At 38.2% G+C, this 11,987-nt stretch overlaps 1 protein-coding gene across 1 annotated transcript in view; it reads left to right on the forward strand.

The window, feature by feature from the left end:
• Nucleotides 1-11,987, forward strand: part of Mcu (mitochondrial calcium uniporter) — a 202,522-nt gene that overhangs the window by 432 nt on the left and 190,103 nt on the right. The gene's annotated exons all lie outside the window — the stretch shown is intronic.

The raw sequence follows: 11,987 nt of genomic DNA on the forward strand, positions 1-11,987 counted from the left end.
GTTCCCTCAACTCCCCGCGGCGGGCGACGTGGCCAGGCACCGGGGAGCCGCCGTGCCCTTCAGGCGCCTGCGGCGGCGACCGGGAAGGGCGGGCGGGAGGGTGGAAGCCCAGCGGAGGAGGAGGGGCGATGGCAGGGATGTGCCCGCAGGACTGGGGACACCGGGGCGGGGAAGGGACGGGACTTGAACCCCTCCCGGACCCGCCTCCGCGCGCAGTCCCTCCCTTCTTCCCAAACAGCTCGGCCCCAAATGTTCCCGAACTGACCCCGTGAGAGTTGTCCCCGTCCCTCCTCCTCCGCCGGCGGGTTGGGGTGTCCCCGAGTTGCCGCGCTGGCTGGCTGGTGTGTGACAGGAGAGAGTGGCATTGCCACGCTGTCGGGGACCGTCCCCTGAGAGCTAGCCAGGACCCCCGGCGGGGCTGCTTCCTCGCGCCCCCTTGGCCCTGCGGGGATGAGCAAAAAGGAAAAATCAAACTTTATCCCTATAGTCTCTGACTTCCCGGCGTGAGTGTGTGTGCGTGCGTGTGTGTGTGTGTGTGTGTGTGTGTGTGCACGCGCGCGCGCGCCGGGGATCAGCTTCCTCCAGATGGATGCTGCATTGCTTCAGGAGGCAAGCTCCAGCCCCTCGAGCTCTTCAAGGCCCTCGGTGGTCTTTTCGGAGGGCTGATGTTACCAGCTTGAACTAGGAAGGGTGCGCAGCTGGCGCCGGAGAAGTGACTATGACAAGTTGTTCCCAGGCAGAGATTTTGTTGATCGTATTAACCAGTTGTTGCTGGGTTTCATTGGTTGGCAATGAAGGGAGTTTCTGTTTGGACAGCCTTGGGGTGGGTGCAGGGATGATGGGATGGGGCCTGAAGGAGGAGGACAGGTTTTTCTTTTCTTTCTTTTCTTTTCAGTTGCAAGATATCAACTTGGCATGGACTTCTTGACCTAACAAGTCAGTAGGTTCCCATCCTTTGGACTTTGGAGACCCATATGTATTGGTTTCTGGCCAACTCTTGAGAGAATGAGTGTAGGTTTTATATCTTAGGGCCAAGTTGTGTAGTGTGGTAATAAGTAGATCACTGTGGGCAATCTGATAGGAGAAACTAGTGCTTTCTGCCCTTGGCACACACATCACCTGTCTTGTTCTGATGACAGAGCTTTTAAAAGGAATGGAGGGTTTCAGAGAGGATACTGTGAAGCCTGTGATAACATGCAGCAACAGTGAGATGAAGAGGATGCTTTGCAAATGCAAGATAGTATTGCTATTATTAGTTGTTTGTTTTGGACCCTATCCGCAGCCTTGTGAGAAAATTGTACTTTTTCACATTTGGCATACTGACATATTGCTTTGCTGAAGCTTTTGGGTCACAGCTGAGCTTTTCTATAGTTCAGTTCAGATCTGCATGTTTCATAGCCACCGTTTATGTGTTGTTCTCTTAAAAGCATAAGGCTACCCTAAAGTCTTACAGCAGTCCTCTAGTCTATTCCCCAACTATTTAAAGACTTCCCAAGTTGTCTCTCTTGAATCGTCTTCTGATTTCAGGTTTTTTTTTTAAATAGTGTTTGGGTGTGGTATTTATGTAGCACTAAAACATTTGTGTTCCATGTATTTGCCACTCTGCATTTGTGAGTGTCTTTCTTATGGGGATACTTCATGTAAGTGTTCTTCTGTGCTCTTCTAGGGTGGGTAAAAGTGCTGTGTTGAATTTGTAAATGAAAACAATTAAAATGTTATTTCTGAAGGGCAGAAGTGTTGTCATGGGAATAGTGACTTGAAAATGAACTTAGCATTCTAAGCTTCTGAAAAAAGTTGAATTATTTAAAATATGTAAATTTTTAATTTTTAATTAATCTAAGGCTATCATCTAGGTGTCTCCATCTGATATTCTATGATTCTTCACATAATGCTCAGTTTGAAAGATATCTTTATAAATTTTACTCTTGATATTTCATGTCTGAAATTGAGGCCCAGGAAGGGGAGAGAGGTGACTGTATGTAAGTTTAGGATTCTCGTGCTTCTCAAATATTATGGACCCCACCTTTTTATTTTTTAATTGTAAACTGCAGTCGCTCCTTTACACTTGTCTTTTCCCTTATAAAAATCAACTAATTGTCTGTCTGTATTTCAGAACTCTAGATTGAGATTCTGTAAGGAGATGTGATTTGAGGTACACATGTTGGGTGCATCTAGAACAAAAAACTTGCCAAAAAGAATAGATGTTCTTCTAAAGGTCTAGGAAAGGCACTAGCATTGCGTCTTGCATTGGGGACATCCTGTGTATGTGCAGCAGATGGCAGTCTGCCTTGGACTGACTCACTAGTCCAACTTTTGTTCAGCTGTAGTAGGTTTGACAAATTAAAGTGCTGCTTAATGTTTACTCCAGTCATATTTTATTGTTGTTGTTATTTTTGTTTGTTTGTTGCAGTGCAGCCCAGGCTGATCTGGAACTCAGGTCTTCTACCTCCCAAGTGTTTGGATTGCAGGTGTGTGACACCACCCTTGGCTAAGAGTTATCTTTTTGTTGAAATATATGAGTTTCAAGTTTGGAGATTAAGCACAAAGCAGTATAGTAATTCAGACAAATGATAATTATGCAGTTGTGCAGTTCCAATTATGAATATAACTTCCCTCCTTAACATCTTTCACATTTTTTTTTTTGGCTGACCTCTAACTTCTGGGTTCAAGAGATCCTTCTGCCCTCCCACTTCAGCCTCTTGAGTAGCTGAAACTACTAGTGTGCACCAGTGCACCTGGCTATAAAACAGCTGTCAATTGGATAAGAATAAATGTGCAAGTGCTTTTTCAGTATCTTTAGTACCATATCATATAATGTTTCCTTCTCTGTGTAATGAGCCAGCTACACTTTCTAGCTTGAGACTGTAATTAAAACTAATGTAAAATATTTGTGGCCTGCCTTTCTGTATGTGTAGTGTAGGTAGCCACTATTAACAAGGATGATTCTTTCAGGAGAAACTGGCTTTCCTTGTGGGCTATGTAATTCCTTTGCTAAATCAAACTGTCTCATCTTGATTATGACAGCCTGAATGTTGGCCATTTCCTCGTGGTCAACGGCTGTGCTGAATTACTAAATCTCACTTAAGTGTGTCATTGTGCTATTAAGTTTTGTGGCTGTTCTTCCTTACACATTGCATTTCCTTGGAAGGAGTGATAATGTTTCAGCTTAACCTGAAACTTTTAACATAAGTTAATATTTTAAGCCCCAATTAAAAAATTTTTTTAGTGACAGAATCTCATTGTTTAGTTCAGACTGGACTGGAATTCACCATTCTTCTACCTCAGTCTTCCTAATGCTGGGATTACAGGCTGGGTTCTAGGCCTTGTTCTTTTTTTTTTTTTTGCCAGACCTGGGGCTTGAACTCAGAGCCTGGGCACTGTCCTGAGCTTCTTTTGCTCAAGACTGGCACTCTTACCACTTCAGCCACAGTGCTACTTCTGTCACATAAACTTTCTTTTTATGTAGTACTGAGGAATTGAACCCAGGGCTTCGTGCATGCTAGTTAAGCACTCTCCCACTGAGCTGCATTCCCAGCCCTAGACCTTGTTCTTTAATTTACCTTTGCATAGTCTGGCTTGTTTTTCCTTCGCTAGATTTCTTCCAGCACAAGTACTCTATTGTACTCAGGTCAGTCTTTATTCTGCCCCAGAATGTCATACACATATGTATATATTAAACTTCTGTGCAGTGTTGTAGCTGAATTTCAGCCTTAATTATGTCTAATTACATCTTTAATGTCTAAGATCTATCTCTAAGTGTAGAGATTCTGTCCTATCAAAAGTCCTTACTTCATAGACCTAATTGAAGCTAAGGGAAGTAACTTGTTATGTTTGTGACAAATAATAGGCCTGGGATTAAAATTTCTTATAAGTGGAGGTGGGTCCAAGAAGTCATGATTTGTTATCTTCAGGACACAGGACAATGACTGGGCATGTATTCTAAACCTTATTTGAGGGCATCTTATCTTATTGGGGAGATAAGGATTTAGGTGTTCTCCCCTTCTCCCCTTCTTTAATAGCTTGTTCCTCAGGCAGACAAATTTGAGTAATCATTTTAAGTTTGGTATCTACCAGTGATACCCTTTGTTTACAGTTTATCTCTTTATTGATGTAGAGAATTGTACCACCATCAATGTGGATTGATGTAAAGAATTGGTACTATTGGATTAGCTCTATAATGGTTACTAGCTTTCTCTCCGTACTGATCAAGTGTATGATAATTACCCAGATTACTATCAATATATGCTTGAATCAGAATCAAAAATCTGTTGTTCTATTCTAATAATTGGATTTTGAGGATGTTTAGAATAGAGCTCTCTTGTTGTTAAGGAAATAGTAATCCTTTTATTCATAACAAAATCTTGCTGATTTTCAAATCCATAAAGTATTTTAGTGAAGGAACTTGTATCTACCTAACAAATTCTGATTATTTGAACTTTCCTAAGTCCCCAGGGACTCTATGCTTTATGCAAGTTCTAAGACCCAAGAGGAAATCTGAAGAGAAAATGCAGCACTAAAAGCGGGATAGTCAAAGACAATAATATAACAGCCATACATGTATGAGGTGTCCTGTCAGAGATCAAGGTGCTTCATTGACACCATTATCTGAATATCCACCAGGATGTTTCTGTGGTTTTTGTTTTTGTTTTAGTTTTTACAGCCTGGCTTTGTATTCCACCAAATTTTCTTAAAAATTACAGCTTGTTTTTCTGTGATTAAGATCAAAATCTCTTTTTAATATTTCAGGCTATCTTCTTAACATAAAGTGTCAGCATAATTTTTTTTCTTAATTTGACTGATTAATGCCAAACCAGGGGTCATGGATATATTGGAATTGCCACAATACCATGTTAATAGGAAAGCTGTGATATTAACACAGAAGACATGTATTTCAAACAATTCTGCCTTAAAGATCAAATATACCTATTGAGGAGGCAGGAGTGCCAGAGTGGTGAAACAAATGGCTTTTTTCATAGTGGCCTACCAAGTTTATGCAGGGCTGAAAATGGGTTGCACATCTTCTGCTTTACTTGCCTAGTTCTTTTCCTACTAAACTAAAATTTTGTTTCATTTTAAACAATTAAGATTGGTTAAGAAATGTATGGAAATAGTTGAAAATTCTTAATGTAGCTAAAGTCAGTCTTGAATAAATATTCTCCAATATAGATAAAAAAAACTGTCCTCTTCAAGTTGCAAACAAATGGGGAGTAATCCATTTATTTATTTTACTGTACTTTGTTAAATGCTTGCAGAGGCAGTGTAAAAATGGAAGTTGACATCAAGCAAATTAATTTTAATGTTTAGTGAATTATTGGCCCATAAACTGTGTATAGGTTTAAATCTTTTATGTTGATAAAAATATAACTTGGTAAATTGCATCACGAACTGGAACTAATAGCATGCTCAAGCTAAACTTCTAATGCAGTTCTGGAATGACTGGGTACTGTGACATCACATTTTGGCCTCTCTTAAAAAATATAAGCCTTTTTTAAAGGTTTTAAAAATAACAATGATTATGTATTAATCCAGAAGAATGGAGTATTTACCTTTTCATGTGTTGTCACTAAAGTTTTGCTTTTATGCATTTTTTTCTTGCTTGCTATTTATTGTTCATTATATCGTTTAGAGGGTACTTGTAGTAATCTCCACAGAATTGTAGAGGAGTCCCTTAATCATGAAACTGTCCAGGGGAAATATCTAAATATACAGTTCTGCCTTACAGGTAATAAGAGCCTAAAAACTTACTTTTTGCTTTATAAATGGTGTTATAGGATGTTTAATAAGAATATTAATGTCTGCTTTAAACTGTAGTTCAGAGAAAGTTAGTATGACTGATAGTTTGTCAACTAACAAGACAACAAATAGATTAACTTGAATTACCTGCCCTCCAGAAGCAGAGAAGTAGATTTAGAAGAAAGCATCTAAGGTTTGAGGGTATTTATTACTTTCATTCTCACCATTTACTGTATGAGAGGTATTATTATCCCAGTTTTATAGATGAGGAAATTGAGGATGAGGTAGATTCATTTGTTCCTAAGTGTCATGAACTATTTTAGTGCTAAAGATGCAGAGATGGGCAGGACAGATGTTTTGGATTTAAGCCTAGAACTAAAGCTATGCCATGCTGAGTGTGAGTCAGCCCCCCCTTCTTCCTGAGCCATGTTCCTTTCTAAGCATCTAGTGCAGTTTTCTTACAAGAGATTTCTAAGTTTTTCCTCCTGACTATATTTCCTAAATCATCTTCTTCCCCTCCAGACATTAGCTTAGGTCTTTACCTCTTTGGTATGTTGCTAATTCAATTTGACCAATAGACCTCCCAGTAAAACTGATTGTATTACTTCTATATGGGATAGTTTGTATTATTTTTAGTGTGCTCCATAACAAGCTTTAGGCAAAAATAACTACTATTGTATAGATAGAAAATGAAGACCTAAAAAATTTAAGATAACCTGGAGCCATTCAGAAAAATTTATGGAACTCACTCTTTTGTGAAACACTGTGCTGGGCACTGGTAAAGAGAGATGCCTTTGGTGGTCCTAAGAGTTCACAGTCAGGCTATGAGACATTGTACAAACAGTATAACTGGTTATTGCACTGCTTCTTTTAATTTTTTAAAAAATTTTTCTTAAGGAAGCTCAGTAGGACCATTTAAAACTTCCTGATGGTACAGAAAGCTTCAGGAGTTCTCCCCTCATCGGAAACATGAAACTGTACAGTGCAAGGGGTCTGGGAAAGTATGGTTGGCATTGCAGGTAGCACCAAGATCCAACATGATAGTATGAGGGAGTAAGAAGTATTTTGAGAAGCAAGTATAACTAGAATATAGACAAGAATAGTTGGAGATAAATATTTATCTAGTATACCATGTACCAAGCACTTTATAATGGCTCTTTAACTTTTATGTTACACTACATTGTGAATACTGCTGAGTTACCTCATCTTGATATACTGATATGCCTAAGATCCTAGATGGTAAGTGACACATGGTGTGTAAGGATCACACAGGAACACATAGCATACCTGGCATATCAATACAAATGATCTGGCTCCAGAGCCTGCCTCTTAACCCTTGTACTATGTGGGAAGGACCGGACTGTAAGATGGTAAAGGAATTTTGAAGGAATTTGTTATCTCAGACAATAGAAATATGTTTTATGTTATGACCTATTATATATGCACATTGAGCACAGGAAAAACTAAAGAAAAATTTTATGAAACAATATGCATATATATATATTACTATGTATGAAACATATGGTTTCTATTCAGTTTCATTTAAGAAATACTGGTGGGGACCCCCTCAAAATTTTCAACTTTAACTAACAGTTTGAAGAAATACCATTCATAAGTAGAGAAACTGCTGAAGAATTTGAATCACTTGATCAAGTCTGTGTCTTTTGGTACCTTATACTGTTAGCGGTGTATGCATGTGTGTGTGCATGCATGCGTGCGTGCATATGTGTGTGTGTGTGTGTGTGTGTGCAGGGTAGAGGGAGTAGAGAGGATAGGAGAGGCCAGAGAGGAAGAGAAGGCTGAACAAGGAGGGCATAGCAAAGGGCATAGAGGAAAGGACCAGGAAGAGATCAGAAGTACAATTCATAATCCATTTAGTCACCAAGCTCTTATCTCTTAGCTAGTGGCAGGTAGAAGGAAGGGCAGTTCAGTTCAAAGTCTAACTTTATTACTTAGATTCTGAAACTTTATTTCTTGTCTTTGATGTGTTTCTTTTTTTTAATAAAAATATAATTTTTTTATTATCAAGGTATTGACCGGGGTTACTATTTCCTAAGTCAGGTAATGAGTACATTTCTTTTTTGGACAGTGTCATTCCTTCCTTTGCTTTCCCTCAGTATCTCCCTCCCATCCCTGCTCACAAGTTGCATAGTTCATTTTCCATAGTGTATACTGAATAGCATGATTGCATTTGTTCACCCTTCCCCACTCCCTTTCTGCTTGTGTTCCCTTTTATAGTCATGTTGAATATACTTCTTTGTTGTCTTTTCTCTGTGCCTGTAATATTGTTTAAAAAATGTGCTGTTGTGCTTTATTTTTAAGTGATTTAAAAATTTATATATAAAATCAAATGTCCACCTTATTGTTATGTACCGACCTCCTCCTCCCTTCCCCATAGAATCTGGCCATTTTGCACAGCAGTTTTGGAAGGTACTCACAGTGTGAAAGGTATTCAGCATCTTTATTGAAGATTATGTTCTGTATATACACCTTTCCAAAACTTTCTGCAGAAGCTTTTAATATTATGTTTATTTTCCTTGGATTCATTCTCTTTAAAAAACTTATCATTTTTGTAAAAGAGCTCTTTAATGACCTTAACTTGTTTTTTATTTCTCCATAGGGACCATTGAATATTATGTGATAATGCTCTTATCTTTTTAATGTCTTTAAAAAATTTTGAATAAAAATTTTGAATAAAAATTCCACCAGTTTATGAGGTATCATGTGATGCTTTGATACATGTATACAGTGTATAATGTTCAAATCAGGGAAAACATACCTATCTGAAGCGTTTGTTGTTTTTATGTGGTACAAATACAGTACATTATGGTTCTGCAGTTACTCTACTATGTAATCAAACACTATCTTTTGTCTTTTTAGGTAGGGATTCTTAAGCACGAACCTTTTTCTTAGTAAAATTTTAGTAACCTTCCATTCCACATTAGAAACTTTAATATGTGACATTCTTACTGCTCCTGCTACTGTAGTTTCTGAAGAGGTATAAACATAACAGTAATTTGGAGTGATTTTCTAGCATTGTAGTTAACTAGGTACCTTACTGGATTGCTTTGTTTAGAAAACATATATCCTGCAGTCTTTAGGCAGTGTAACACACAGGTGGGTATCTATACTTTGCTAACTAAAATAATTTTTAGAGGCACTGCAAAAATCTGCTCTACCAGAAGAGGTTATGCTTACAATCTTGTTTGTTAGCTTTTTAAAACTTGATGGGCAAAGGATCACTGTGCCACCACAAAATATTTTTATTCATTTATGAGAGTTAAATTAATGAAGAGGTTCTGAGTGAGTTGTCTATATGTATGTGTACAGCCACCAAAATTAAGTAATCAAAGAGGTTTAGATGCCATATGATATAAAAGGGTCAAGAATCTGAGTTCTGCTCTCTTTTGTATTAACTTTCTCCTTGATCTTGACAAGTTACTTAGCTTCTTTGCTCTTAAGCAAGTTTGTATGTTAAGGAAGTAAGCTTGAATAAACCTAAAGGACTTTTCATTGTAAAGCATGTTATTTGTTTGTTTTTTGTGGCGATGGGGTTTTAACTTGGCCTTGGATTGCTTACTCAACTGAGCCACCACTCCAGCCTTGTTTTTTGTAGGTTATTTTGGACATGGAGTCTAGTAGACTGATGTGTAGGCTGGCTTTGGATTGTCATCCTTCAAATCTCAGCCTCCTGAGCTAGGATTATGTACATGGCACCAACACATTATGCACATGAACCAGCACCAGGCTTTTTTTCATTTTTATATACTACTCTACAAGTAACTTATTTTGGGGTGGCTTGTATAAAATCACAAACCTCATATCATATTCTCACAAAGGTCAAGAGCTTAAAATGAAGATAATGGCCCTCAGTCCCTTTTCAAGGTAGGTTTTTGAAAGTACTTTTGGCATCTTGAACCGTTTTTTTCCCTGTATTAATTCAATAGTTCATCATGCCTTTAGTCTGTCTTTCTCTTTTCTTTTTTTCTAATCCAAATCAATTGAAGGAGTGATAGACAAGGTAAAGGATGTGCGGAGCCCAGAGAGTTGGAGAGTTGGGAGAAGGGACAAGCAGTTAAGGTTTGAGTGTTAAAATAAGATGGGATTGTAAAGCAAGTTAATTCTAACTTGTGGCCTGCCAGCTTTTTTTGCCTTTATAATTCTACTTTTGGATTCCTCAGTGTGATAACCTTAGTAAGTTAGTCGCCCATGGTATTCATGTATTTATAGTACTTATGGCCCATAAGTTCATCTAGTTCTGTGAATGGAGTCTTGTAGGGTGTTAAAAGCAGACATTCAGTCACTGTTGAATGGATGGGAGTCAGTGAGTTAAACTGTCTTATCAACTATGTCTAGTTCCTTCAAAACTGGGGGAAATACAGCCTTATTCATCTTGTTTTCTGTGCTGAGATACTACAGAGATGGAGATGACAGAAATGTGAGGGAAGGATGGCTGCTGATTTACACAATGCTGATAATCTTAAAGCATTCACACAATGCAGAAACAAACAGGAATATATATATATATATATATGGCTGAGAGTAATAGTGGGAAAACATTGTAGACTTGTTATGTTAAAAAGTACTTTAAGAAATCATTTCAGTAGGTTTGGGGATGTAGCTCAGATGCAGAGCTCTTGTCCGGCATGTATGAGGCTCTGGGTTCTATTACTTGCATTCCTGCCCCCATAACTTGGTACAGCGGTATCTTTTCAGCATGTATTGGTGGGGATTGGGCAGTGTTGGTCACTGTGGAAGAGAAAAAGGAACTATTTGAAGAGGTGCTGCCAACTGTAGATCATACGCACACATTCCTAAAGATGACAGAATATTGGAGATGGCCTGTATTTTCATTCTGCCCCATTGTAGTCTGAATCTTTGCACAGTCAGAATTCTGCTAACTGCCATGAAGCAAGACTGTAGCAAGTGTCCAAATGTGATAAAAAAACAAAACAAAACACCCTATTTTTAATTTTGAAAAAGAATACAAATATTAGAACACTTTAAGGAAGTATTTAAAGCTAGATTGGAGTGTAAGCAGGAAAAACATAATGAAAAGATTTGGGTGGAATTCCTGTTTGTTTTTTTTAAACAAGAATACTATGTCTTGATCAGTTTTCTCTTGCCCTCTTTTCCCTGAAGCCACTGAATAGACAAAAAAATTAGTTTTCTGGTCATAAACTGCTAGTTTTGCTTTTTTTTGAGACTACAGTGATACACATTGACATGCCTGACACATATGTATGTTGATACTTTGGTTGTTTTTTTTTTAAATCTTCATTTTAGTCTCCTTTTAGCCCCAAAGAAACAACATTTCTAAAAAAAAGTTCAGCTCTGACCTAACTAAGAAAGCATAATTTTGTCTAAGCATAGTTGGTAGCAAAACAGAGCTTCAGTATGTTAAAAGATTTTGGAATATTGATCTATTTAATGGAGAGCTGAACTCTAGTCAGTGCTTTCTTTAATTTTAATATCTCATTCTGCATTGGTCTTTGATTCAAAACAAATACAAGTTCTTAGCATGGCTATGTACTACAGAGTTGAGTGAGCTTTAAATATATAATGGCTTTCTTTTTAATGATTGCTAGAGCTTTTAGCAGTAAAGAGGGAAGAATGAAAGAGAACTAGAATAGATTTCTTGTCAAAAATGAGTATTCTGTTAAGATTAAAAGTAGAGACAAGCTGAAGCCTTGAGTTATAGATCGGAAGGTCATATCACAGCCAGTGTTAGAAATTCACAGCACTAGTGAAAAGAAAACAGAAAAGACTACTGCTGAGCCGGCTCCCAAAGGAGCCCATTCAGAAGGCCACTCTTCCACCCTCTAGAGAGACTTCCAGGGACAGGAATTCCATTGTGTTAGTGAAACATACCAGGGGAAAGCTTTTCTTTTTAAGTTACAAAGTATTTCATGTTCATAAAATCAGTATAGTAATATATTTCCTTAAGCTTGAAAAATTATGCACTATAATTGCTGCCCCTAAGTATCCTTCCATAGTACTACTTTCTATCTTCTTATCCCAAAGTAACATCATCTGAAATTTGTCATTATCCATATGTATGTGTTCATTTTTTTCCTGCACGACTATGTCTGTGCTGTGACTTTTTTTTTTTTTGCTGATTCTGGGATTTGGCTGGTCACTGTTGCTGTGCATTTTTGCTCCAGGTTGGTGCTCTACCCCCTCCCCTGCCCCTCCCCCCCCCCCCCTCCCTGCCCCTCCCCCACAGCTCAATTTCTGGCTCTGGTTTTTTGATT

The sequence above is a fragment of the Dipodomys ordii genome, unplaced genomic scaffold, assembly GCF_000151885.1.
Source record: "Dipodomys ordii isolate 6190 unplaced genomic scaffold, Dord_2.0 Scaffold86, whole genome shotgun sequence".
NCBI classification, from domain to species: Eukaryota; Metazoa; Chordata; class Mammalia; order Rodentia; family Heteromyidae; genus Dipodomys; species Dipodomys ordii.